At 38.8% G+C, this 26,292-nt stretch overlaps 1 pseudogene; it reads right to left on the reverse strand.

Annotated features, from left to right (window-relative positions):
• Positions 1-21,005: 21,005 nt before the first annotated feature.
• Positions 21,006-26,292, reverse strand: part of LOC134369459 (uncharacterized) — a 78,887-nt pseudogene continuing 73,600 nt past the window's right edge.

Below are 26,292 nucleotides of genomic sequence, written 5' to 3' on the forward strand. Positions count from 1 at the left end.
TTCAAAACTATTTATTAAGAACCCTCTTCTGAATCCATACCATTTTATCTTGACAAGTTCACTTTTATACGTGTACTATATTGGCTTTTTAATAAAAATGTCACTTTTTGAAAGGCAGAATATATTTTTCATTCATCTTTATATCTCCCACCCTGTCTAACACAGGGCTAGACACATCAGAGGCAGTAATATTTTTTTCCAAAAAGAAATAAACCTTTATAGAAATTCCCCTCCTCTGACTGAGGGATCTGATTACAGTGGTAGTCATGTATTCAGCAAAAGACGCAGGAATTCAAAGTCTGAAGACTTATGCTCATTGGGAAATGGCTCCTCTAATTCTTTTTGCTGCCTATCTACAAAGGTGATTGACATGTCCAAACAACCTGGATGATTCGGAGGCTGGAACTGATAGGTCATCAGAATTGATATCATCAGAATTGATAGGTTAACTCACTGTAGACACCTTACTCATTCAAGAAACCACAGATTTGCCATTTTAAAAAATGGCTTCTGATGGAGTTTGGATGTATTGTCCCCTCCAAAACTCATGTGGAAATTTGATCCCCAATGTGGCAGTGTTGGAAACTGATTGAGTCATGGGGGTGGATCCCTCATGAAAGGATTAATGCTCTCCCTGGGGGAGGGGGGATTAATGAGTGAGTTCTCTATTAGTTCCCACGAGAGCTGGTTTTTTAATAGACCCTGGCACCTCCCCCCTCTCTCTCTTCCTCTCGCCATGTGTTCTGCTTGTACCCACTGGCTGCCTGCCACTTTCCGCCATGAACAGAAGCAGCCTGAGGCCCATGCCAGATGCAGCTGTCCCAGAAATAAACCTCTTTTCCTTATAAATTACCCAGTATCAGGTATATGCTTCCAAACAACAATAGATGAATGTGCTTAAAATGTCCCAAATTATTTAAATTATCAGTTAAGTCCTTTACAAGGTATAACACAATTTATCTTATTGATTAGAAAGTTTCTTGGTCCCAGGAAGGGTACATTGATTCATCTCTACTCCTAATTACTTATGTGAACTTGAACAAGTCATTTTGTTTCTCTACATATGATTTCTCATATGTGTCAAGGAACAATTCATTAGCTTAGAACTGTTCACAGACCTTCCCATTCTGTCCTGTCCTGTAATGAGAATTTCTGTAATTGGCAGCTCATTTTCACCTCTTCTATTCCTTCCAAAAAGGTGTGGTATGTACGATTTTGTTTTATTTTATTTTATTTTTACCATTTGGAAAAAGGCTAAGGGCAAAGTAAAAGAAGAGAAAGGAAAGTCAGGGCTCCATCTGGTGGGTAAAGAACTATTTTAGGGGATACTTTGGAGGAGAAGTGCTACTGAGGTAGCTGTGGGGTGTCAAGAAGTGGATAGGAGAGCAAGCATTTCAATAAATGAGGCTGGGATGGTATGTTCTTGGTGGAACATGATAATGCCATGTCTTCCTCTTGACTTCGTGTTTCAGGAGAGATCAAAAGTCTGAGAATATTGTTTTGAACTCTCATGTTCTAAAGTAAGGTGCTTGGCAACCTAGGTGACACTTGCAAAGGGAATGTCTAAAATGGATTTTCATAATAATTCATCACCCAGATGGCATCCATATGAGGGTGAGGCTGAGGGGGCTGAGAGAGAGGACTTAGTGGACAAAGTTGTCAGTATGTCAGATTATTCTTTTTCACCAACCTCAACTTCAGTGGAGGTAATGGGTGGAAGGACACTTCTTTTTTACTTTAAACACAGTGGAAAGTTTGTCTGTGTCCTTTAGATTGTGAGGGATTCCAAGGCTGATATTTGGTTCATGCCTGAAAGGTCTAAAGGCCAGAAGTTGGAGCTGGCCCTGCCCCTTTCTGATCATAGAGGAAAGAGGACTGTAATGGAAGCAAGCTGCACTCCCACCAGTGGGGCAAAGGCAGGTTTCTTGAGGACAGATGTGGAGCCCATGGGTGGTGATTGTCAGAGACTTCTTAAAAGCTATCATGCCCAAGAAGACCATTGGACAATGTTACCTGAGCAGAAAAGGTGAACACTTGAAGCCTAGGGGCTACTGGGAATGCAATGAATAGCTGCAGGCAGCTGGTTGCAGGAAAGACACCACATGAGCCGTTGGGAGTGTAGACTTGCTGTCTGAACTCCCTAGTGAGGGGGGCTCTGAGGTACCTGCAAAAGTGTCCCCTTTCCCCCCCATAAGATAAAAGGATTAGCTTTGGACAATTGTCACCTACTAGGGCACCAATCCTAGATCCTAACGAGGGCAGTCATGTGAGACATCTGCCCACTTACCTCTACTTCCTCTCCATGCTCTGACCTTGGAAGAAGCAGCATATGGAAGAGGTAGGGTAAGCTTCTCACATGACTTTCTTCCACAGTAGGGCTTCCAAATCTGGGCCAGATGTGATTTTGGGGAGGGGAGAAGTTTAAAATTGAATTTTGATTTTTACACTGGCCTGAATGGACTTATTTGATTTTTACTCTGGGCCACATTTTAAAAAATGCCAAAACAAAGTTTCTGCCATTTAATATGTAAGAGTGACTGGAAAGCTATGGGACCTGTCTGGGATTCTCTCCAGAGTGGGGAAAGAATGTAGCTTAATGGGGAGCAGTAAGTATATAGTTGCTTTCGGCCTTGAATGAATCTTCCTCATTCAACAAACCAGTTACAATGATTTATGAGAAACGTAAGTAAAAACGGAATTTAAAAAAGTTACTTTTGATTGTTAACTGAGTTTTTAAAATATGTTACTGTTCTGAGACCAATTCACATGGGATTCCAGGTTTATTAAAATTACATATATTAAAAAAGGGAATTGAATGAGATGATTTTCATGTTCCTTCCAAAACTGCATTTTCATGAATTATGATTTTTAAAACTAATATGGTTGTTTGAAGTAAATTTAGAAAAGAAGCCGCTAAAATCTTAAACACCGTAGCTTTGAATTCAGATATCTTCAGAACAGTGTTTCAATATATATTAGGATTGAATTTAGTGTGGGAGTTAGAATACAAAGTTACCATGTAAGGCAAAAGTCTGGCACTCCACGAAACTCCTAAGCTGTTCATACAGTTATATGCAGTAGTTTTTAAAGAATGAATGAATATATTTTTCTGGATAGTCCATCGCCTTTTATTCGGTTGGCAACTTGTATATGTCCTTCAAACTTCAAGTCAGAGGTCACCTTCTCTGGAAAGTCTTGTGCTGCTTCTACTGTCTTTGGGCCATAACCGTATGCTCCTCATGCACTGGGAGCTTTATCATCATGACGGTCAGTGTGCTCTATTGCAACCATCTGTTTATTGTTATAGTATTTTTAACAACAGAAGAAGAATATCCTAAAGCACCACGAAGAGCCATGTAAATACTTTCAGTAGCTCAAGGGATGACTTACTTTTAGGAATAGTCCCCACACTCCCAGAAACAGAACCTAGCCTAGATTTTGGTAGTTCTCTAGTCTGAATTTGGATTGTAGCTATTATTTTAAGGAAACTGGATTTAGATGGTAAAAAGGAGACCAATATGCTTTAAAAAGTTGAATGTTGCCAGGTCTACACAGTCAAATAGCTTATGGTCTTATTTATTTATTTATTTCCCTCTCTCTCTCTTTCTCTCTTTTTTCCTGCTAACTTTTCTTTGCTTTTTATGACTTTTCTCACCCATGCTTGAGATGTGCCATGGGAAATCGGTAAGTACAGTCAATACAGCTAAAATCAAATGCTCTAATTTTTAAGCAAACATTTACATGTAATATCTGCCTGATACAAAAGAATATATAACTTACATTTAAGTAACAAAACATAATAATGTTAACAAACCCTCGTGAACTCATCTCCGCACTAATAACCAGAAAATTACCAAATACCACTGAAACTACCTGTGCTCTTCTCTCTTGTGTTTCTCTACTGTCTTTGACAGCAATAATATTCAGCATTACATTGCTTTTCACATGACTATCAATAATATGTTTTTAGTTCTGGTTATATTTTAGCTTTATTCAATGGTATCATGCTATATGGAGTGTTTTGTGACTTTAAAAAAAAATAGTATTGGGCCGAGCCCGTGGCGCACTTGGTAGAGTGCTGCGCTGGCAGCGCAGCAACGCTCCCGCCGCGGGTTCGGATCCTATATAGGACTGACCGGTGTACTCACTGGCTGAGTGCCGGTCACGAAAAAACGACCAAAAAAAAAAAAAAAAAAAAAAAAAATAGTATTATGCCTATAAAATTCATCCAATTGTTTATATAGGTATGTAGTTGAGTGTGTTATGTGTATTGGTTTATTTATTTTCACTGCTCAATAATATTCCATTGTGCATTACTTTCCAATTTACCCCTTCTCCTTTTAATCAATTAATTAATTAATTTTTGGTGGCTGGCTGGTACAGGGATCTGAACTCTCGACCTTGGTGTTATCAGCACCATGCCCTCCCAAGTCATCTAACTGGCCAGCCAAAGGACTGAGTTTATTTATTTATTTATTATTATGATTTTTTTTCACTTTATGGTCTATAAACACTTTCCATATTATTATTTTATTATTATTATTATTTTTGGTGGGGGGTGACTGGCCAGAATGGGGATCTAAACCCTAGACCTTGGTGTTACAATGCCATGGTCTAACCAACTCAGCAAACCGGCCAGCCCTATTCCTCCTACTTTTTATGGATAACGTGGGTTGTTTGCATTTTTTTTGGCTGCATAAACACTGCTGCTATTAACATTTTGAACGTACTCCTGATATGCATGTGCAAGAGCTTCTATAGTGTATGTTTATCTGTATCTTTGTCTATATACCTATGTCTATATCTATTTACATCTATATATCCATATATGTGCACATACGTATGTATGTATAGGAGTGGGATGACTGAGTTGTGGTAAATTCATATGTTCAGATTTATAAGAAAATGCTAAAATGTTTTCCCAACTGGTTGTACCAATTTATACTTTTATCTGCCTTTTTTTTTTATTTTTTATTTATTTATTTTTTTAAATTTTTTAAAAAATTTTATTTTGTCGATATACATTGTAGCTGATTATTGCTCCCCATCACCAAAACCTCCCTCCCTTCTCCCTCCCCCCCTCCCCCCCAACAATGTCCTTTCTGTTTGCTTGTCGTATCAACTTCAAATAATTGTGGTTGTTATAGCTTCTTCCCCCCCGCCCCCGGTTTGTGTGTGTGTGTGTGTGTGTGAATTTATATATTAATTTTTAGCTCCCTCCAATAAGTGAGAACATGTGGTATTTTTCTTTCTGTGCCTGACTTGTTTCACTTAATATAATTCTCTCAAGGTCCATCCATGTTGTTGCAAATGGCAGTATTTCATTCGTTTTTATAGCTGAGTAGTATTCCATTGTGTAGATGTACCACATTTTCCGTATCCACTCATCTGATGATGGGCATTTGGGCTGGTTCCAACTCTTGGCTATTGTAAAGAGTGCCACGATGAACATTGGGGAACAGGTATACCTTCGACTTGATGATTTCCATTCCTCTGGGTATATTCCCAACAGTGGGATGGCTGGGTCGTATGGTAGATCTATTTGAAATTGTTTAAGGAACCTCCATACCATTTTCCATAGAGGCTGCACCATTTTGCAGTCCCACCAACAATGTATGAGAGTTCCTTTTTCTCCGCAGCCTTGCCAGCATTTATCGTTCATAGTCTTTTGGATTTTAGCCATCCTAACTGGGGTTAGATGGTATCTCAATGTGGTTTTGATTTGCATTTCCCGGATGCTGAGTGATATTGAGCATTTTTTCATATGTCTGTTGGCCATTTGTATATCTTCCTTAGAGAAATGCCTACTTAGCTCTTTTGCCCATTTTTTAATTGGGTTGCTTGTTTTCTTCTTGTAAAGTTGTTTGAGTTCCTTATATATTCTGGATATTAATCCTTTGTCAGATATATATTTTGCAAATATTTTCTCCCACTCTGTTGGTTGTCTTTTAACTCTTTTAATTGTTTCTTTTGCTGCGCAGAAGCTTTTTCGTTTGATATAATCCCATTTGTTTATTTTTCCTTTGGTTGCCCGTGCTTTTGGGGTCGTATTCATGAAGTCTGTGCCCAGTCCTATTTCCTGAAGTGTTTCTCCTATGTTTTCTTTAAGAAGTTTTATTGTTTCAGGGTGTATATTTAAATCCTTAATCCATTTTGAGTTGATTTTAGTATACGGTGAGAGGTATGGATCTAGTTTCATTCTCCTGCATATGGATATCCAGTTATCCCAACACCATTGGCTGAAGAGGCAGTCCCTTCGCCAGTGAATAGGCTTGGTGCCTTTGTCAAAGATCAGATGGCAGTAAGTGTGTGGGTTGATTTCTGGATTCTCTATTCTATTCCATTGGTCAGTGTGTCTGTTTTTATGCCAGTACCATACTGGTTTGGTTATTATAGCTTTGTAGTATAGCTTAAAGTCAGGTAGTGTTATGCCTCCAGCTTTATTTTTTTTGCTGAGCATTGCTTTGGCTATGCGTGGTCTTTTATTGTTCCATATAAATGTCTGAATAGTTTTTTCCATTTCTGAGAAAAATGTCTTTGGAATTTTGATGGGGATTGCGTTGAATTTGTATATCACTTTGGGTAGTATGGACATTTTCACTATGTTGATTCTTCCAATCCAAGAGCATGGAATATCTTTCCATCTTCTTGTATCCTCTCTAATTTCTCTCAGCAGTGGTTTGTAGTTCTCATTATAGAGATTTTTCACATCCTTGGTTAACTCAATTCCTAAGTATTTTATTTTTTTGGTGGCTATTGTAAATGGGCAGGCTTTCTTGATTTCTCCTTCTGCATGTTCACTATTGGAGAAAAGATATGCTACTGATTTTTGTGTGTTGATTTTGTATCCTGCTACTGTGCTGAAATCATTTATCAATTACCACAGTTTTTTTGTAGAGGTTTTAGGCTGTTCGATATATAGGATCATGTCATCTGCAAACAGGGACAGTTTGACTTCATCTTTTCCAATCTGGATGCCCTTTATTTCCTTCTCTTCTCTGATTGCTCTGGCTAGTACTTCCAACACTATGTTGAATAGGAGTGGTGAGAGTGGGCATCCTTGTCTAGTTCCTGTTCTTAAAGGAAAAGCTTTCAGCTTTTCCCCATTCAGGATGATATTGGCAGTGGGTTTGGCATATATGGCTTTAATTATGTTGAGATACTTTCCCTCTATACCTAACTTATAGAGGGTCTTTGTCATGAATGAGTGCTGAACTTTATCAAATGCTTTTTCAGCATCTATAGAGATGATCATATGGTCCTTGTGTTTGAGTTTATTAATATGGTGTATCACATTTATTGATTTGCGTACGTTGAACCAACCTTGCATCCCTGGGATGAATCCCACTTGATCGTGATGAATAATTTTTCGTATGTGTTGCTGTATTCTGTTTGCTAGTATTTTAGTGAGGATTTTTGCATCTATATTCATCAAGGATATTGGACTGTAGTTTTCTTTTTTGGTTATATCTTTACCTGGTTTTGGTATCAGGATGATGTTTGCTGCATAGAATGAGTTTGGGAGATTTGCGTCCGTTTCAATCTTTTGGAATAGTTTGTAAAGAATCGGTGTCAATTCCTGTTTGAATGTTTGGTAAAATTCTGCTGTGAATCCATCTGGTCCTGGGCTTTTCTTTGTTGGGAGCCTTCTGATAACAGCTTCAATCTCCTTTATTGTTATTGGTCTGTTCAAATTTTCTACGTCTTCACGGTTCAGTTTTGGGAGCTTGTGTGTGTCCAGAAATTTATCCATTTCCTCCAGATTTTCAAATTTGTTGGCGTATAGTTGTTTATAGTAGTCTCGAATGATTCCTTGTATTTCAGATGAATCAGTTGTAATATCGCCTTTTTCATTTCTAATTTTTGTTATTTGAGTCTTCTCTCTTCTTTTTTTTGTTAGCCATGCTAATGGTTTGTCTATTTTATTTATCTTTTCAAAAAACCAACTTTTTGATTCATTGATCTTTTGAATTGTTTTTTGGTTTTCAATTTCATTCAGTTCTGCTCTGATCTTAATGATTTCTTTCCGTCTGCTAACTTTAGGTTTGGATTGTTCTTGTTTTTCTAGTTCTTTAAGGTGAAGTGTTAGGTTGTTCACTTGCCATCTTTCCATTCTTCTGAAGTGAGCATTTAATGCAATAAATTTTCCCCTCAATACTGCTTTTGCAGTATCCCACAGGTTTTGGTATGATGTATCATTGTTTTCATTAGTTTCAATAAAGTTTTTGATTTCCTGCTTGATTTCTTCTTGGACCCATATGTCATTAAGTAGAATGCTGTTTAATTTCCATGTGTTTGTATAGTTTCCAGAGTTTTGTTTGTTATTAATTTCTAGTTTTAATCCATTGTGGTCTGAGAAGATACATGGGATAATTCCAATTTTTTTGAATTTATTGAGACTTGATTTGTGACCTAAGATGTGATCTATCCTGGAGAATGATCCATGTGCTGCTGAGAAGAATGAATATTCTGAGGTTGTTGGGTGGAATGTTCTGTAGATATCTGCCAATTCCAATTGGTCTAGCGTCTTGTTTACATCTTGTGTTTCTCTACTGATTCTTTGCCTAGATGATCTGTCTAATATTGACAGTGGGGTGTTCAGGTCCCCTGCTACTATGGTATTAGTGTCTATTTCCTTCTTTAGGTCTAATAGAGTTTGTTTTATAAATCTGGCTGCTCCAACATTGGGTGCGTACATATTTATGATTGTTATGTCTTCTTGATGGATCAGTCCTTTTATCATTAAGTAGTGTCCCTCATTGTCTCTTTTTATGGTTTTTAGTTGAAAGTCTATTTTGTCAGATATAAGAATAGCTACTCCAGCTCGTTTTTCTTTTCTGTTTGCATGGTAAATCTTTTCCCATCCTTTCACTCTTAGTCTGTGTGAATCTTTATGGGTGAGGTGGGTCTCTTGTAGGCAGCATTAGTTGGGTCCTGCTTTTTGATCCAGTCAGCCAGTCTGTGTCTTTTAATTGGGGAATTTAAGCCTTTTACATTAAGAGTTGTTATTGAAAGGTGTTGATTTATTCCTAGCATTTTATTGGTTGTTTGGTTGTCTTAGGTGTCTTTTGTTCCTTGCTTTCTGATTTACTGTTTGGTTTCTTTGTTTGTTGGTTCCTTAGGTTGTAGATAGTGTTTTTGTTAGCTTGTTTTCTCTTCATGAATGCCATTTTTATTGTACTAACGGGTTTAGATTTTTCTTGTGTTTTTATGGCAGTGGTAGTTATTTTTCAGGAACCAAACCCAGTACTCCCTTGAGGATTTCTTGTAAGGGTGGTCGTGTGGTAGTGAACTCCCACAGTTTTTGTTTGTCTGAGAAATATACTATTTGCCCCTCATTTCGGAAGGATAGCCTTGCAGGGTAGAGTATTCTTGACTGGCAATCTTTGTCTTTTAGTATTTTGAAAATATCATCCCATTCCTTTCTAGCTTTTAGGGTTTGTGATGAAAAGTCTGATGTTAACCTGATTGGGGCACCCTAATAAGTGATTTGACGCTTCTCTCTTGCAGCTTTTAAGATTCTCTCTTTGTCTCTGAGTTTTGCCAATTTGACTATGACATGTCTTGGAGAAGGCCTTTTTGGGTTGAATACGTTTGGAGATCGTTGAGCTTCCTGGATCTGAAGATCTGTGATTTTTCCTATACCTGGGAAGTTTTCTGCCACTATTTTGTTGAATATGTTTTCAATGGAATCTCCATTTTCCTCCCCTTCTGGAATACCCATGACTCGGATATTTGAGCGCTTGAGGTTGTCTGATATCTCTCTCAGATTTTCTTCCATGTCCTTGATTCTTTTTTCTTTCTTTTTGTCTGCTTGTGTTATTGCAAACAGCCCATCTTCAAGTTCAGAGGTTCTCTCTTCAACTTCGACAAGCCTGCTGGTTAAACTCTCCGTTGTGTTTTTTATTTCACTGAATAACTTCTTCAGTTCAGCAAGTTCTGCTACATTTTTTTTCAGGACATTGATTTCCTTGTATATTTCCTCTTTCAGATCCTGTATACTTTTCCTCATTTCATCATGATGTCTAGCTGAGTTTTCTTGTATCTCATTCAGTTTCCTTAGAATTATCACTCGAAATTCCTTATCAGTTATTTCAAGGGCTTCTTGTTCTATAGGATCTAGAGTATGAGATTTATTAACTTTTGGTGGTGTACTCTCTTGATTTTTTGTATTTCTGGTGTCTTTTTTTTGGTGTTTATTCATTGTGGCAGGGGGTTTCACAGTCCACCGGTTTGAGACTAATGACTAACGAGGATGTTGCTGTGGTTGCCAATTTGGTATGGCTCCCGCCGTGACTGCTCAGTTGGCCTCTAGTGTCTTGTGTGTGTGGTTGGCTCAGGTCTTGGGCTTCTCCGGGGATCCACCTTTCTGGTCAGCTTGGACTCTGCTGGGTTGGTGGATCACGTACCACAGGGTGTGTGATCTCTGTTGAGCTTTCACTTCCTGTGCAGGACTTCTCCCTGCTCCGTGTGCTCTGGCCCAGGCTGTTAGATCGTGCAGTGGCGACCCCACCGGATGTGTGGTTTCTGTCGAGTCTCCGCCTCCCTGGCCGCACATCTCCCCACTCTGTGCGCACTGTGCTGGGCTGGGGCGTGTCTTCTGCAACCCTCGTCTATAGGCTGGGCCTTCAAGACCCTGCTCGGCACCGCCTCGCCCAGGAAGTCTACCAGGTTTCTGCTGGGCACAGACGACCGGTCTCTCTGGGTGCCTTTGTAGCACTATGTAGATCTTTCTCGGGTCTTGTTCACCTTTGTATCCCCCCAGTATAAGCCGAGTCTAGTGCCCGCCTGCAGCCTGCTCTCCGGCAGGTTCAAGCGGACCTGGGAACTCTCCTACCACACTATTCCCAACCAGAAATTCGTTAGGCTTTTTTCCAAACTGGTGGTCGCAGAGATGGTATCTGCCTCCCAGTAACAGGAAGTTTACCGGGCCGGAGTCCAGGGTGTGGTGGAGTGACAGTCGGCCCGCCCATACTTCCTTGCCCTCCCAACACTGGTCGGGACGCCCCACGCCCCCAGCCCCGCCAGAGAACCGCGGAGGGAGTGGGAGAGGAGGTCGGCCCGCAGGCTCCGGAAAGCCCCGCGCCAGGCCAAGTAAATGGGCTCAGTGATGGCCGAGCAGGGCGGAGCTGCCCGCACCTGGGAAAATGGAGGCAGCACCGGTGCGGTGAGTGGCCTGGTGGTGCAGGCGGGAGCTACGTGGGCATCCACCCCCCGAACAGAGCTGTGCCAGGGATCACTCACAGTGCTGTGCCAGGTCGGGTGTTCGCTCTCTGTCTCTGGTTTGTTGCCTTCCGTGTTCTCGGCGCTGCCGCCTCGGGCTGTTCAGTCGCGGCGCAGCTCGGGCGCTCCCAGGAGTCTTCTTTAATGCCGGCCTGAAACCTTGAATCCTGAATAGGGCAGCTGGCCGCCTTCAGTGCAGCCCCAGCCTCCGGGATCCTGGCTGCATCCACAGCAGCCCTGGTGCCGTGTTCCCTGTTTCAAGACTTGCTTTTGCAGCTAAGAATCAGTTCTTTTCCTTCTCCACACTTCAAAGCTGTTGCCTGTAAATGAGGCAGCCTCTCCTGCCGGGGGCAAAGTGGTGTTGAGCCCCCACGACCGGCCAGCAGCTGTAGTCCTCCCTTAAGAGATGTTGAGAGGAAGGTCCACAAGTTTCCCGGCTGCCTGAGGCCCAGTGGCCGCCTTTTACACCTCAGCTACTCCGCGCCAGCCGCCGCAGCCGCCGCCATCTTGAAACTCCTTTATCTGCCTTTTATGGGTTCTTCTTGTTCCATAGCCTTGTTAGAGCTTGATTTTGTCAGTTTTTAAATTTTTTTGCTAATATAGTAAGCATAATATTAATTTTGCCATAGTAGAATTTAGTTATGGTTTTAATTGCATTTCCATGATTATAAATAAGGTTGAGAATCTTTTTATATTTTATTGGTCATTTGTGTCCTCTCTTTTGTGAAATGACTGTTCATGTCCTTTTCTTATTGATTGTAGAAATCCTTAATATATTCCATAAATTAGTCTTTTGTCATTTACATGTGTTGTAAATATCTTTTTCTGGTTTGTGTTTTTTTTAAAAAAATTTTTAAAAAAATTCTATTGTGATGAACAGAATTTTTAGTTTTAGTGTTTTCAAGCTTATTTTTTAAAAAAAGTTATTGGTGCTTTTACTCCTCTTTTTTTTTTTTCCCAACAAAGTCAGATTTGTACATTCACAATGCTGTGTGACTACCACTTTTATCTCTTTCTAAACTTTTTTGTCACCTAAACATAATCTCCGTACCCATTAAGCAACAACTTCCCATTATTCCTTCCCCCAAGCTTCTGGTAACCTTTAATCTACTTCTGTCTCTGAAATTTTTTTCTTTTTAGTTTACTTTTTCTTAATTGACCCATGATATTGTACATATTTATAGAGTACAATGTGATATTTTGGTACATTTATACAGTGTGCAGTGATCATATAAGGATAATTGGCATATCTATCATCTCAAACTTTATAAAAAAATATTTATTTATTTTTTTATTTTGTCAATATACATTGTAGCTGATTATTGCTCCCCATCACCAAAACCTCCCTCCCTTCTCCCTCCCCCCCCAACAATGTCCTTTCTGTTTGCTTGTCGTATGAACTTCAAATAATTGTGGTTGTTATATCTTCTGCCCCCCCCCCCCGGTTTTTGTGTGTGTGTGAATTTATATATTAATTTTTAGCTCCCACCAATAAATGAGAACATGTGGTATTTCTCTTTCTGTGCCTGACTTGTTTCACTTAATATAATTCTCTCAAGGTCCATCCACGTTGTTGCAAATGGCAGTATTTCATTCGTTTTTATAGCTGGGTAGTATTCCATTTTGTAGATGTACCACATTTTCCGTATCCACTCATCTGATGATGGGCATTTGGGCTGGTTCCAACTCTTGGCTATTGTAAACAGTGCTGCGATAAACATTGGGGAACAGGTATACCTTTGACTTGATGATTTCCATTCCTCTGGGTATATTCCCAACAGTGGGATAGCTGGGTCGTATGGTAGATGTATCTGCAATTGTTTGAGGAACCTCCATACCATTTTCCATAGAGGCTGCACCATTTTGCAGTCCCACCAACAATGTATGAGAGTTCCTTTTTCTCCGCAGCCTCGCCAGCATTTATCGTTCACAGTCTTTTGGATTTTAGCCATCCTAACTGGGGTTAGATGGTATCTCAATGTGGTTTTGATTTGCATTTCCCGGATGCTGAGTGATGTTGAGCATTTTTTCATATGTCTGTTGGCCATTTGTATATCTTCCTTAGAGAAATGCCTACTTAGCTCTTTTGCCCATTTTTTAATTGGGTTGCTTGTTTTCTTCTTGTAAAGTTGTTTGAGTTCCTTATATATTCTGGATATTAATCCTTTGTCAGATATATATTTTGCAAATATTTTCTCCCACTCTGTTGGTTGTCTTTTAACTCTTTTAATTGTTTCTTTTGCTGCGCAGAAGCTTTTTCGTTTGATATAATCCCATTTGTTTATTTTTCCTTTGGTTGCCCATGCTTTTGGGGTCGTATTCATGAAGTCTGTGCCCAGTCCTATTTCCTGAAGTGTTTCTCCTATGTTTTCTTTAAGAAGTTTTATTGTTTCAGGGTGTATATTTAAATCCTTAATCCATTTTGAGTTGATTTTAGTATACGGTGAGAGGTATGGATCTAGTTTCATTCTCCTGCATATGGATATCCAGTTATCCCAACACCATTGGCTGAAGAGGCAGTCCCTTCGCCAGTGAATAGGCTTGGTGCCTTTGTCAAAGATCAGATGGCAGTAAGTGTGTGGGTTGATTTCTGGATTCTCTATTCTATTCCATTGGTCAGTGTGTCTGTTTTTATGCCAGTACCATACTGTTTTGGTTATTATAGCTTTGTAGTATAGCTTAAAGTCAGGTAGTGTTATGCCTCCAGCTTTATTTTTTTTGCTGAGCATTGCTTTGGCTATGCGTGGTCTTTTATTGTTCCATATAAATGTCTGAATAGTTTTTTCCATTTCTGAGAAAAATGACTTTGGAATTTTGATGGGGATTGCATTGAATTTGTATATCACTTTGGGTAGTTTGGACATTTTCACTATGTTGATTCTTCCAATCCAAGAGCATGGAATATCTTTCCATCTTCTTGTATCCTCTCTAATTTCTCTCAGCAGTGGTTTGTAGTTCTCATATAGAGATTTTTCACCTCCTTGGTTAACTCAATTCCTAAGTATTTTATTTTTTTGGTGGCTATTGTAAATGGGCAGGCTTTCTTGATTTCTCGTTCTGCATGTTCACTATTGGAGAAAATAAATGCTACTGATTTTTGTGTGTTGATTTTGTATCCTGCTACTGTGCTGAAATCATTTATCAATTCCCACAGTTTTTTTTGTAGAGGTTTTAGGCTGTTCGATATATAGGATCATGTCATCTGCAAACAGGGACAGTTTGACTTCATCTTTTCCAATCTGGATGCCCTTTATTTCCTTCTCTTCTCTGATTGCTCTGGCTAGTACTTCCAACACTATGTTGAATAGGAGTGGTGAGAGTGGGCATCCTTGTCTAGTTCCTGTTCTTAAAGGAAAAGCTTTCAGCTTTTCCCCATTCAGGATGATATTGGCAGTGGGTTTGGCATATATGGCTTTAATTATGTTGAGATACTTTCCCTCTATACCTAACTTATAGAGGGTCTTTGTCATGAATGAGTGCTGAACTTTATCAAATGCTTTTTCAGCATCTATAGAGATGATCATATGGTCCTTGTGTTTGAGTTTATTAATATGGTGTATCACATTTATTGATTTGCGTATGTTGAACCAACCTTGCATCCCTGGGATGAATCCCACTTGATCCTGGTGAATAATTTTATGTATGTGTTGCTGTATTCTGTTTGCTAGTATTTTAGTGAGGATTTTTACATCTATATTCATCAAGGATATTGGACTGTAGTTTTCTTTTTTGGTTATATCTTTACCTGGTTTTGGTATCAGGATGATGTTTGCTTCATAGAATAAGTTTGGGAGATTTGCGTCCGTTTCAATCTTTTGGAATAGTTTGTAAAGAATCGGTGTCAATTCCTCTTTGAATGTTTGGTAAAATTCTGCTGTGAATCCATCTGGTCCTGGGCTTTTCTTTGTTGGGAGCCTTCTGATAACAGCTTCAATCTCCTTTATTGTTATTGGTCTGTTAAAATTTTCTGCATCTTCATGGTTCAGTTTTGGGAGTTTGTGTGTGTCCAGAAATTTATCCATTTCCTCCAGATTTTCAAATTTGTTGGCGTATAGTTGTTTATAGTAGTCTCGAATGATTCCTTGTATTTCAGATGAATCAGTTGTAATATCACCTTTTTCATTTCTAATTTTTATTTGAATCTTCTCTCTTCTTTTTTTTGTTAGCCATGCTAATGGTTTGTCAATTTTATTTATCTTTCCAAAAAACCAACTTTTTGATTCATTGATCATTTGTATTGTTTTTGGGTTTCAATTTCATTCAGTTCTGCTCTGATCTTAATGATTTCTTTCCGTCTGCTAACTTTAGGTTTGGATTGTTCTTGTTTTTCTAGTTCTTTAAGGTGAAGTGTTAGGTTGTTCACTTGCCATCTTTCCATTCTTCTGAGGTGAGCATTTAATGCAATAGATTTCCCCCTTTATACTGCTTTTGCAGTATCCCACAGGTTTTGGTATGATATATCATTATTTTCATTAGTTTCAATAAAGTTTTTGATTTCCTGCTTGATTTCTTCCTGGACCCATATGTCATAAGTAGAATGCTGTTTAATTTCCATGTGTTTGTATAGTTTCCAGAGTTTCGTTTGTTATTAATTTCTAGTTTTAATCCATTGTGGTCTGAGAAGATACATGGGATAATTCCAATTTTTTTGAATTTATTGAGACTTGATTTGTGACCTAAGATGTGATCTATCCTGGAGAATGATCCATGTGCTGCTGAGAAGAATGAATATTCTGAGGTTGTTGGGTGGAATGTTCTGTAGATATCTGCCAATTCCAATTGGTCTAGCGTCTTGTTTACATCTTGTGTTTCGCTACTGATTCTTTGCCTAGATGATCTGTCTAATATTGACAGTGGGGTGTTCAGGTCCCCTGCTACTATGGTATTAGTGTCTATTTCCTTCTTTAGGTCTAATAGAGTTTGTTTTATAAATCTGGCTGCTCCAACATTGGGTGCGTACATATTTATGATTGTTATGTCTTCTTGATGGATCAGTCCTTTTATCATTAAGTAGTGTCCCTCATTGTCTCTTTTTATGGTTTTTAGTTGAAAGTCTATTTTGTCAGATATAAGAATAGCCACTCCAGCTCGTTTTTCTTTTCTGTTTGCATGGTAAATCTTTTCCCATCCTTTCACTCTTAGTCTGTGTGAATCTTTATGGGTGAGGTGGGTCTCTTGTAGGCAGCATATAGTTGGGTCCTGCTTTTTGATCCAGTCAGCCAGTCTGTGTCTTTTAATTGGGGAATTTAAGCCTTTTACATTAAGAGTTGTTATTGAAAGGTGTTGATTTAGTCCTAGCATTTTATTGGTTGTTTGGTTGTCTTAGGTGTCTTTTGTTCCTTGCTTTCTGATTTACTGTTTGTTTTCTGTGTTTGTTGGTTCCTTAGGTTGTAGATAGTGTTTTTGTTAGCTTGTTTTCTCTTCATGACTGCCATTTTTATTATACTAACGGGTTTAGATTTTTCTTGTGTTTTTATGGTAGTGGTAGTTATTTTTCAGGAACCAAACCCAGTATTCCCTTGAGGATTTCTTGTAAGGGTGGTCGTGTGGTAGTTAACTCCCGCAGTTTTTGTTTGTCTGAGAAATATACTATTTGCCCCTCATTTCGGAAGGATAGCCTTGCAGGGTAGAGTATTCTTGACTGGCAATCTTTGTCCTTTAGTAATTTGAAAATATCATCCCATTCCTTTCTGGCTTTTAGGGTTTGTGATGAGAAGTCTGATGTTAACCTGATTGGGGCTCCCTTATAGGTGATTTGACGCTTCTCTCTTGCAGCTTTTAAGATTCTCTCTTTGTCTCTGAGTTTTGCCAATTTGACTATGACATATCTTGGAGAAGGTCTTTTTGGGTTGAATACGTTTGGAGATCATTGAGCTTCCTGGATCTGAATATCTGTGATTTTTCCTATACCTGGGAAGTTTTCTGCCACTATTTTGTTGAATATGTTTTCAATGGAATCTCCATTTTCCTCCCCTTCTGGAATACCCATGACTCGGATATTTGATCCCTTAAGGTTGTCTGATATCTCTCTCAGATTTTCTTCAATGTCCTTGATTCTTTTTTCTTTCTTTTTGTCTGCTTGTGTTATTGCAAACAGCCCATCTTCAAGTTCAGAGGTTCTCTCTTCAACTTCGACAAGCCTGGTGGTTAAACTCTCCATTGTGTTTTTTATTTCGCTGAATAACTTCTTCAGTTCAGCAAGTTCTGCTACGTTTTTTTTCAGGACATTGATTTCCTTGTATATTTCCTCTTTCAGATCCTGTATACTTTTCCTCATTTCATCATGATGTCTAGCTGAGTTTTCTTGTATCTCATTCAGTTTCCTTAGAATTATCACTCGAAATTCCTTCTCAGTCATTTCAAGGGCTTCTTGTTCTATAGGATCTAGAGTTTGAGATTTATTAACTTTTGGTGATGTACTTTCTTGATTTTTTGTATTTCTGGTATCTTTTTTTTGGTGTTTATTCATTGTGGCAGGGGGTTTCACAGTCCACCGGTTTGAGACTAATGACTAACTAGGATGTTGCTGTGGTTGCCAATTTCCTATGGCTCTGTCCGTGACTGCTCAGTTGGCCTCTAGTGCCCTATGTGTGTGGTTGCCTCAGGTCTTGGGCTTCTCTGGGGAGCCACCTTTCTGGTCAGCTTGGACTCTGCTGGGCTGGTGGATCATGTACCACAGGGTGTGTGATCTCTGTTGAGCTTTCACTTCCTGTGCAGGACTTCTCCCTGTTCCGTGTGCTCTGGCCCAGGCTGTTAGATTGTGCAGTGGTGACCCCACCGGGTCTGTGGTTTCTGTCGAGTCTCTGCCTCCCTGGCCGCACGTCTCCCCACTCTGTGCACACTGTGCTGGGCTGGGGCGTGTCTTCTGCAACCGTCGTCTATCAGCTGGGCCTTCAAGACCGTGCTCGGCACCGCCTCACCCAGGAAGTCTACCAGGTTTCTGCTAGGCACAGACGACCGGTCTCTCTGGGTGCCTTTGTAGCACTGTGTAGATCTTTCTCGGGTCTTGTTCACCTTTGTATCCCCCCAGTATAAACCGAGTCTAGCGCCTGCCTGCAGCCTGCTCTCTGGCAGGTTCAAGTGGACCTGGGAACTCTCCTACCACACTATTCCCAACCAGAAATTTGTTAGGCTTTTTTCCAAACTGGTGGCCGCAGAGATGGTATCTGCCTCCCAGTAACAGGAAGTTTACCGGGGCAGAGTCCAGGGTGTGGTGGAGTGACAGTCGGCCCGCCCGTACTTCCTTGCCCTCCCGACACTGGCCGGGGACGCCCCCCACCACCAGCCCCGCCAGAGAACCACGGAGAGAGTGTGATGGGAGGCCGGCCCCCAGGCTCCGGAAAGCCCCGCGCCAGGCCAAGCAAGTGGGAGGGCTCAGTGATGGCCAAGCTGGGCGGAGATGCCCGGACCTGGGAAAATGGAGGCAGCCCTGGGGCGGTGAGTGGCCTGGTGGTGCAGGCGGGAGCCAGGTGGGCATCTGCCCCCCAACAGAGCTGGACCAGGGGGTCACTCACAGGGTTGTGCCAGGTAGGGTGCTCGCTCTCTGTCTCTGGTTTGCACCTTCCCCATTCTCGGCCGCTGCCACCTCGAGCTGTTCAGTCGCGGCGCGGCTCGGGCGCTCCCAGGAATCTTCTTTAATGCCAGCCTGAAACCTCGAATCCTGCATAGGGCAGCTGGCTGCCTTCAGCGCGGCCTCGGCCTCCGGGATCCTGTCTGCATCCACAGCAGCCCTGGCGCCGTGTTCCCTGTTTTGAGATTCGCTTTTGCAGCTAAGAAACAGTTCTTTTCCTGCTCCACACTTCAAAGCTGTTACCTGTAAGTGAGGCAGCCTCTCCTGCCGGGGGCAAAGTGGCGGTCACCCCCCACGACCGGCCAGCAGCAGCGGTCCTCCCTTAAGAGATAGCGAGAGGAAAGTCCACAAGTTTCCCGGCTGCCTGAGGCCCAGTGGCCGCCTTTTCCACCTCAGCTACTCCGCGCCAACCGCCGCAGCCACCGCCATCTTGAACTCTCTATCATCTCAAACATTTGTCACCTCTTACATTTGTCACCTTAACATTTGAAATTCTCTCAGCTGGCTACTTGAACTTATACAGTAATTTGTTGTGGACTATAGTCTCCCTATGTTGCTATAGAACAGTAAATTTTATTCTTCCTATCTCTCTACAATTTTGTGTCCATTAACCATCCTCTCCCTGTTCCTCCTTTTCTCCTCCCTTTACCAGTGTCTGGAAACCACTTTTCTACTCTCTGCTTGTATGAGATCAACTTTTTAGCTTCCATATATGAGTGAGAACATACGGTATTTCTCTCTCTGTGCCTGGCTTATTTTACTTAACATAATTTTCTCCAAGTTCATCCATGTTGCTGTGAATGGCAGAATTTTGTATATATAAAATTTATATATATATATTCATACTGTATATATATATACATATATATATATATATTTATGGCTGAGTATTCCGTTGTGTATATATACCACATTTTCTTTATCCAATCATCTGTGATGAATGATTAGGTTGGTTCCAAATCTTGGCTATTGTGAATAGAGCTGCAACAAACATTTATTTTATTTTAAAAATTAATTTTGTTTTATTTTAAAAATAAATTTTATTATGTAAATTTGAGGTTTGCAACATGATCTTATGAGGTGCATACTCACATGGATAGTAAAGTGATTACTATAATGAAACAGATTAACATGTCTATCATCTCACAGAGTTACTTTTTTGGTGACAAGAGCAGCTAAAACCTAACTACTTAACAAAAATTTCTAATACAACTTTATTAACTATAGTCCTTATGTTGTACATTAGATCTTTGGACTTGTTCATTCTGTGTATCTGCTACTTTGTATCTTTTGATCTATATCTCCCCATTTTCTCCCCCACTCCCACCTCTGGTAACCACTGTTTTATTTTTTATCTCTCTATATTTGACCTTTTTATTTTTAGATTCCACATATAAGTGAGATCATGCAATATTTTTCTTTCTGTGTCTGGCTTATTTCACTTAATATAATGTCCTCCATGTGGCAAATGATGACAGGATCTTTTTTTTTTTTTCCCTCTCTCTTCATTTTCTATATGTTTATTTTAAAGAGTATGTTTAGGATAAATGGTTTTGAAAATGCATAAAGATAATTTATGTGTTAATACAACTTCTATATTTACATGGTCCCTTAAAAGATTTTCATTTTATTATCATCAAAAATGTATTTCAACAATTTCCGTAGTACTCTTATAAGTCAGGAATTTTAAGATTTTCTAATAGAAAAATTTTAGTATTCACTTACAGAAAATAATTAAACCTGGAATGATATCAATAATTTTTAAAAATATAATTATGTCTCAGCTATGCTGTGTCACATGTAAGAATGATCTTCACACTAAACTATAATAACCCCAAGTAGTGGCATTCTCATTTAAGAACAAAGTACAAAAATATTTTATAGCAGAAAATATCTCATTGTAAAAACTTATAAAGTTGAATGCTTCACACAAAAATATCTAAGGTTTGATTTCAAAATATCAAGTTTCCATATGCACTTTGTAAATGTAGTTGTTGTAGGCTATCAACTTAAATAAAGCCAGTTATCACTAAAAGAACATAGAATAAAAAAAATTTCAGTGAAAAGTACGTATCGACTAGAGTTATCAACTGATTTTAAGACACTTTGAATATAAAAACCCCGACTTGAATCTCATAGTATAAACTGATCCTATACTGATTTTAATTAAAAATAAAAAGCTGTACAACAGTAATCAAGTTTCCTTTTGTTACTATTCTCTAGTAAATGCTTTCTTTTGATTAGCTTTTACGATGTCATCAGGAGACGCTGATTTGAAGTCAAATGGTGTTATTGCTACAGAGGACTTATGTCTTTGTCCTTTACATCTTGAACTTCTCCACTATAAAGAAACGTCTTATAGAGGTCAAGGGTGTGTCGCTTGCAGCTTCTCAGTGGATAACAAAGACAGTGTTGAAGCAAAAGCTGAAGGTCTAGCAGCAAGAGCCTTGGTCCAAGAGAGAGAAAAAGGTGGTTTCCTAGTTAAAAAGCCTTTATTGTTTTTCTTATTATCTTTAGCAAAATAGGAATTTTTCTTGAACTTTCAACTTAGAACTTTAGTTCCTGTTGTTGAAACAACTGATTGGTCTACTATTGGCTTTGGAACAAAGTCTTGGGTTTTTATAAAGACACTAAGATCAGTATTTGCATCTATTCCAGGAGACCTCAATTCAGATAAACTGAGCTCAAAAGGATCTTTCTTAATCTGAGAGTTGTCGACATCAATTATTTCTACAATCAAATCGGAAAGTGACAAATTCTCAAGGATTTTGTGGGAGAACCTTTATGAAATGCCAAAGATGGTAGAGATCCTGTTAATTCTGATATCCCAGCAATTTGCTAGCTGTGCCATGGGAAAGGATCCCAGATTTAGATCTGTGAAACTGGCAGGTGACAGGTTACAAATATCAGATAATGTAAAGCATTGGCTTAGATTGTTTTCCTTGTGTTCCTGAAACAATTCAGCTAGTGATGGATTTTCACATTGGAAAACTGCAAAGTGACATTTTTAAAACTGTAACTCTTTGATCAACACTTTGTTCAAGCACTTTGTTCAACAAAAGAAACACTTCCAACTTCAGTCTTTTCTCTAGCATTTAAATGATCAAGAGTCATATTTTCCAATGAGCTAGTTAAGTGCAAAGGATTATTTAAACTTCCTAAGCTGTTTTGTACTGGAATGTTTTGAAAATCAGGTAGTGAACTATTTTGAATAAGAACAGAATTATTAGGTGTTTTACTCTTTACCATTATGGACTTCAAGTCCGATATTCCTTTGAACACAGAATCATCTTTGGAAACACATTCATATGCATGAGATCTTAACAAATCAGCATCTAGATTCTTTGAAAGTAGACATTCCAGACCATCTGTGGGTGATAAATCTGACTGATGGCTGATTTTTACAGGAATCTCTTGGCATATTAATGAGTTAGGTCAGCTAGTGAAAGCTCTTTTAGCTTACATGGTTCTAGTTTCTTTTCACTTTTAGGTCTGCCAAATTTCTTTTTCTATGGAGTAAATAGTGATTTGGAACTGAGAATTATGATATAATCCATATTTTGCTACTGAGCTAGAAAAATCAATGGGTTTACTACTACAGTCCAAATGATTTGCAGATTGAGCATAAGAACTTTGAATATTATCAGCTGAAATTTCAGAGGCAGAAAATAAGACTCCTTTTGCTATCTTTCCTGTAAATATTGTTCCCTTACTCTTGTCTTTCAAATTCTGCTTGTTATCTTGTTCCAGAACCACTGACAAAGCCCTCTGCACATGCTGTGGACTGACTGAATTGTGTTGCCAAAATTCATATTTTAGAAGCTTAATTCCCACTGTAACTGTGAGGGTGTGAAATCTTTTTATAGTAATTGAAAGGTGGGGACTTGAAGAGGTGAATATGTTGTAGGACCATGCTGTAATGAATGGATTAAAAATGGTGGTTAGGGGAGTGGTTCTGAGGGCTTTAAAAGTAGAACATGTTAGAGGTTAGTCTCTCTCTGCCCTGCCATTTTCTGCTATGTGAGACCCTTGGGTCACTGTTGCCACCACCAAGACCCTCACCAGATGTGTTCCCTGGACTTTAGACTTCCTAGCCTCTGAAACTCTATGCAATAAATTTTGTTTTCTTTTTAAATTAGCTAGTTCTAGGTATTTTGTTATAAGCAACAGAAGCAAACTAATACGGCACATCAAACTTGTTATTCAGGACTGCTTCAATCAATATTTCATCTGGCACTGCATCTCCAAGATCCTCTTTCATGTGATCAAAGCATGAGTAAAGATGAGCTTGATTAATTCCAGTTAGCTGATGGTTTGAAAGACAATTGGAAGATTCAGATCTTCATAATCATATTTTTCAACAGGCTCAATGACTGAAGGTTTGTCACATCATGAGTAAATAAACTGAGCAGCTGTTGATAGTGGAATACAGTAATCATCCTCTACAGACTGGCTGTAGAAATCATCATCTTCAAAATCTCCATCGTAGTTACAGCCTCGGATATTCTGATGCCAGGCTATGGTGGCGGAGCATTTACCAGAGCCACTTACAAAACACCCTGCTCAGATAATGACAAGGTGCCAACCGCAGCCTGGAGAATACCTGTGCACCATTTTGGCTTCTGACATGCCTCAGGATCTCCTTCTTTTTCAAGGCTGAATAATTTATATGCACATTTATATATATGTATGAATGTGATATACATATATATGTAAATGTGATATATGTATATAAATGTGATGCATATATATCACATTTTATTTTATCCATTTGTCTGCTGACAGTTGCTTAGGATGTTTCTATATCTTGGCTATTGTGAATAATACTGCCATGAACATGGGAGTGCAGATATCTTTCTGAGGTGATTATTTCATCTCCTTTGGGTATATACCCAGAACAGGGATTGCTGGGACATGTGGTAGTTCTATTTTTAATTTCTTTAGGAACCTCCATACTGTTTTTCCTAATGGCTATACCAATCTACATTCCAACAATGGTGTACTAGTGCTTCCTTTCTCTACCCCTTTGCCAACATTTGCTATCTTTTGTCTCTTTGATAACACCACCCTAACAAGTGTGAGATGATATCTTACAGTGGTTTAAATTGCATTACTCTGGTGATTAATGATGGTGAGCCCCTTTTCATTTATTTGTTGTCCATTTTTATGTCTTCTTTGGAGGAATGTCTGTTCAGGTTTTTGCCTATTTTTAATCAGTTTATTTCTTTTTCTGCTATTGAGTTGTAAGAGTTCTTTACAAATTTTGGATACTAACCCTTTATCAGATAGGTGGTTTGCAAATATTTTTCCCAGTCTGTAGATTTTCTTTTCATTTTGTTGAGTGTTTCCTTTGTGTTAGCTTTTCCTGTCTTGTTTAAGAAATATTTCCCTATCCCGAAGGCATGAAGATATTCTATTAAAGTTTCTTCTGAAAACTTGGAAGTTTTGTCTTTTTACATTTAAGTTTTCAGTACATCTGTGATAGATTTTGGTTTATGGTGTGAGGTAGTCAATATTTTTCCCCCAAAGGAAAAATTTTCCCAGCACAATTTATTGACTGGCTTTTAATTGATCTGCAGTGCTGTCTCTCTCATATAACAAGTTTCCTTATTTGCATTAAAATAAAAGTAATCTAACAACATATATTAACATTCCCTTGATTTTGAGTTCCTGTAAGGCAAGATACTGTCTCTGGCAATGTTTCTGTGGTGAGATAAAAGAAAAATAAATTAATAAAAACTGATCTTTATTAAGATCATTAAATGATGAATAACAGCATAATATTTTAGCTAAAAAGGATTTTTGTAACTTGTTGTTTACCAAAGTTTATAAATATTCTCTTAGAGAAAATTACAAAAAAGATCAGAATGTCATAATGTCATTTGCCTGAACATACAGACATTTAAATTTTGAAACTTGTAAGAATTTAACTCTAACTATCTAAGCACAGAGTACTGAAACAAACAAAAAAGCTAGAAATTTATAGATGGAAGATAATTTAAATAAAATTCAAACTGGTAGCACATGGATCTCATAACTTCAAATAAAATTTATGATTTTAAAAAATATAAAGTATAATAATACATTTCTATCCAGCAGATTTCTCCTGGGACCAGATAGGAAGAACTAGGGGAAAAAAAAGCTACTTAAGAATAGAAAGCTTGCATGAGCTTGTTCATGAGAGATATCTCACCTGACTACTCAGGAAGAAGGCTTGGCAAGCTTCAGGGAAGCAGTGAAACTTACATATTTTTCTTAGAATGGATTTATGATTATAAAGTATGTTCCAGGTGGACAGTGTTAGAGATATTGCCCCAAATTCTGTGGCAACACTGCCCTCTGTAGTGAGCAGATTAAGATTATGCTCTTTAATTTCTAAAATATTTAGAAATTAAGTGATTGACTCCTCTAGGCCAATCATTTCTCTCCCAAACCAAATGGATCTCCATGTTCAGTTTCGTCTTCTTCCTATTTTGAGGAGGTAGGATATCCTTCCTACTTGGTACTTCGTTTCCTTGATCTTTCTTTTGGGCCTAAAGCTACCGACTCTTCCACTTTCTCTTTTGGACCCTTCCCCTATCTTTTTGGGGCCCTTCTCTGTTACTTCTATAACTCCAAGGCTCTCTAAGTCTCCATTTCCTTGTCTGCCTTCCTAGTTTCCAATGGGAGGCTTAAGATCTCCCAGACCTGTAGGATACTGTCCTTACGGATATAATACAGGATGCCCAATTAAATTTGTACTTTGGTTAAATAATGAATACATTATTAGTATGAGTATGTCCCAAATATTGCATGGGGCATACTTATACTAAACAGGTTTTCATTTTTTTAAATCTCAAATTCAAATTTAACTGGTTGTCCTGTATTTTTATTTGCTAAATATGCCAACTTTTCTCTTCCCTCCAACCAAAATACCCAAAAAGCACTTATTCAACTCACCTGACCTAAAATGTATGGGACTGTATATGCTACTGACAGCTCTACTAGTCTTTGGAGTCCCTTGACAACTCCTACAAAAGTATCCTGATGATATCTGTCCATCTGTGTGAGAGTAGGAGGGAAGGACTACTTCCTTCCCATCTTCTCTTGGTCACACTGATTGAATCCTAGTGAGGTTAATTTCCTTAACACCCGCTGACTGTTTTAGATTGCTCTCATAGCCATTTGATCCTTTCCTTTTATTGTCTTTCATTACATGTCCTAGAAGCTCCTGGCCTAACAGGGAGCTCACTTTGGGACGAAGGGTGAGAATAAGGCATAGGGTAGGATACAAATCCTTACACAGGGCTGAGCATGAACTGTGAGTATAGAAGTTATGTAGCCAATACCACTATTTCTTCCTAAAACTCTGGCTGCTGATATTGTTCTGGAGATAACTCTAAACCCTGTGAAATTCAGACTTAAAAAGTCTATCGTTCAAATTGCTTCAAGTCTTCACCTCCCCTTACCAAGTTATATTAGAATCAATAAATTAAATGTAGATGACTTTATTTTGGAAG

Source organism: Cynocephalus volans, chromosome 1, assembly GCF_027409185.1.
Source record: "Cynocephalus volans isolate mCynVol1 chromosome 1, mCynVol1.pri, whole genome shotgun sequence".
In the NCBI taxonomy this organism is placed as follows: Eukaryota; Metazoa; Chordata; class Mammalia; order Dermoptera; family Cynocephalidae; genus Cynocephalus; species Cynocephalus volans.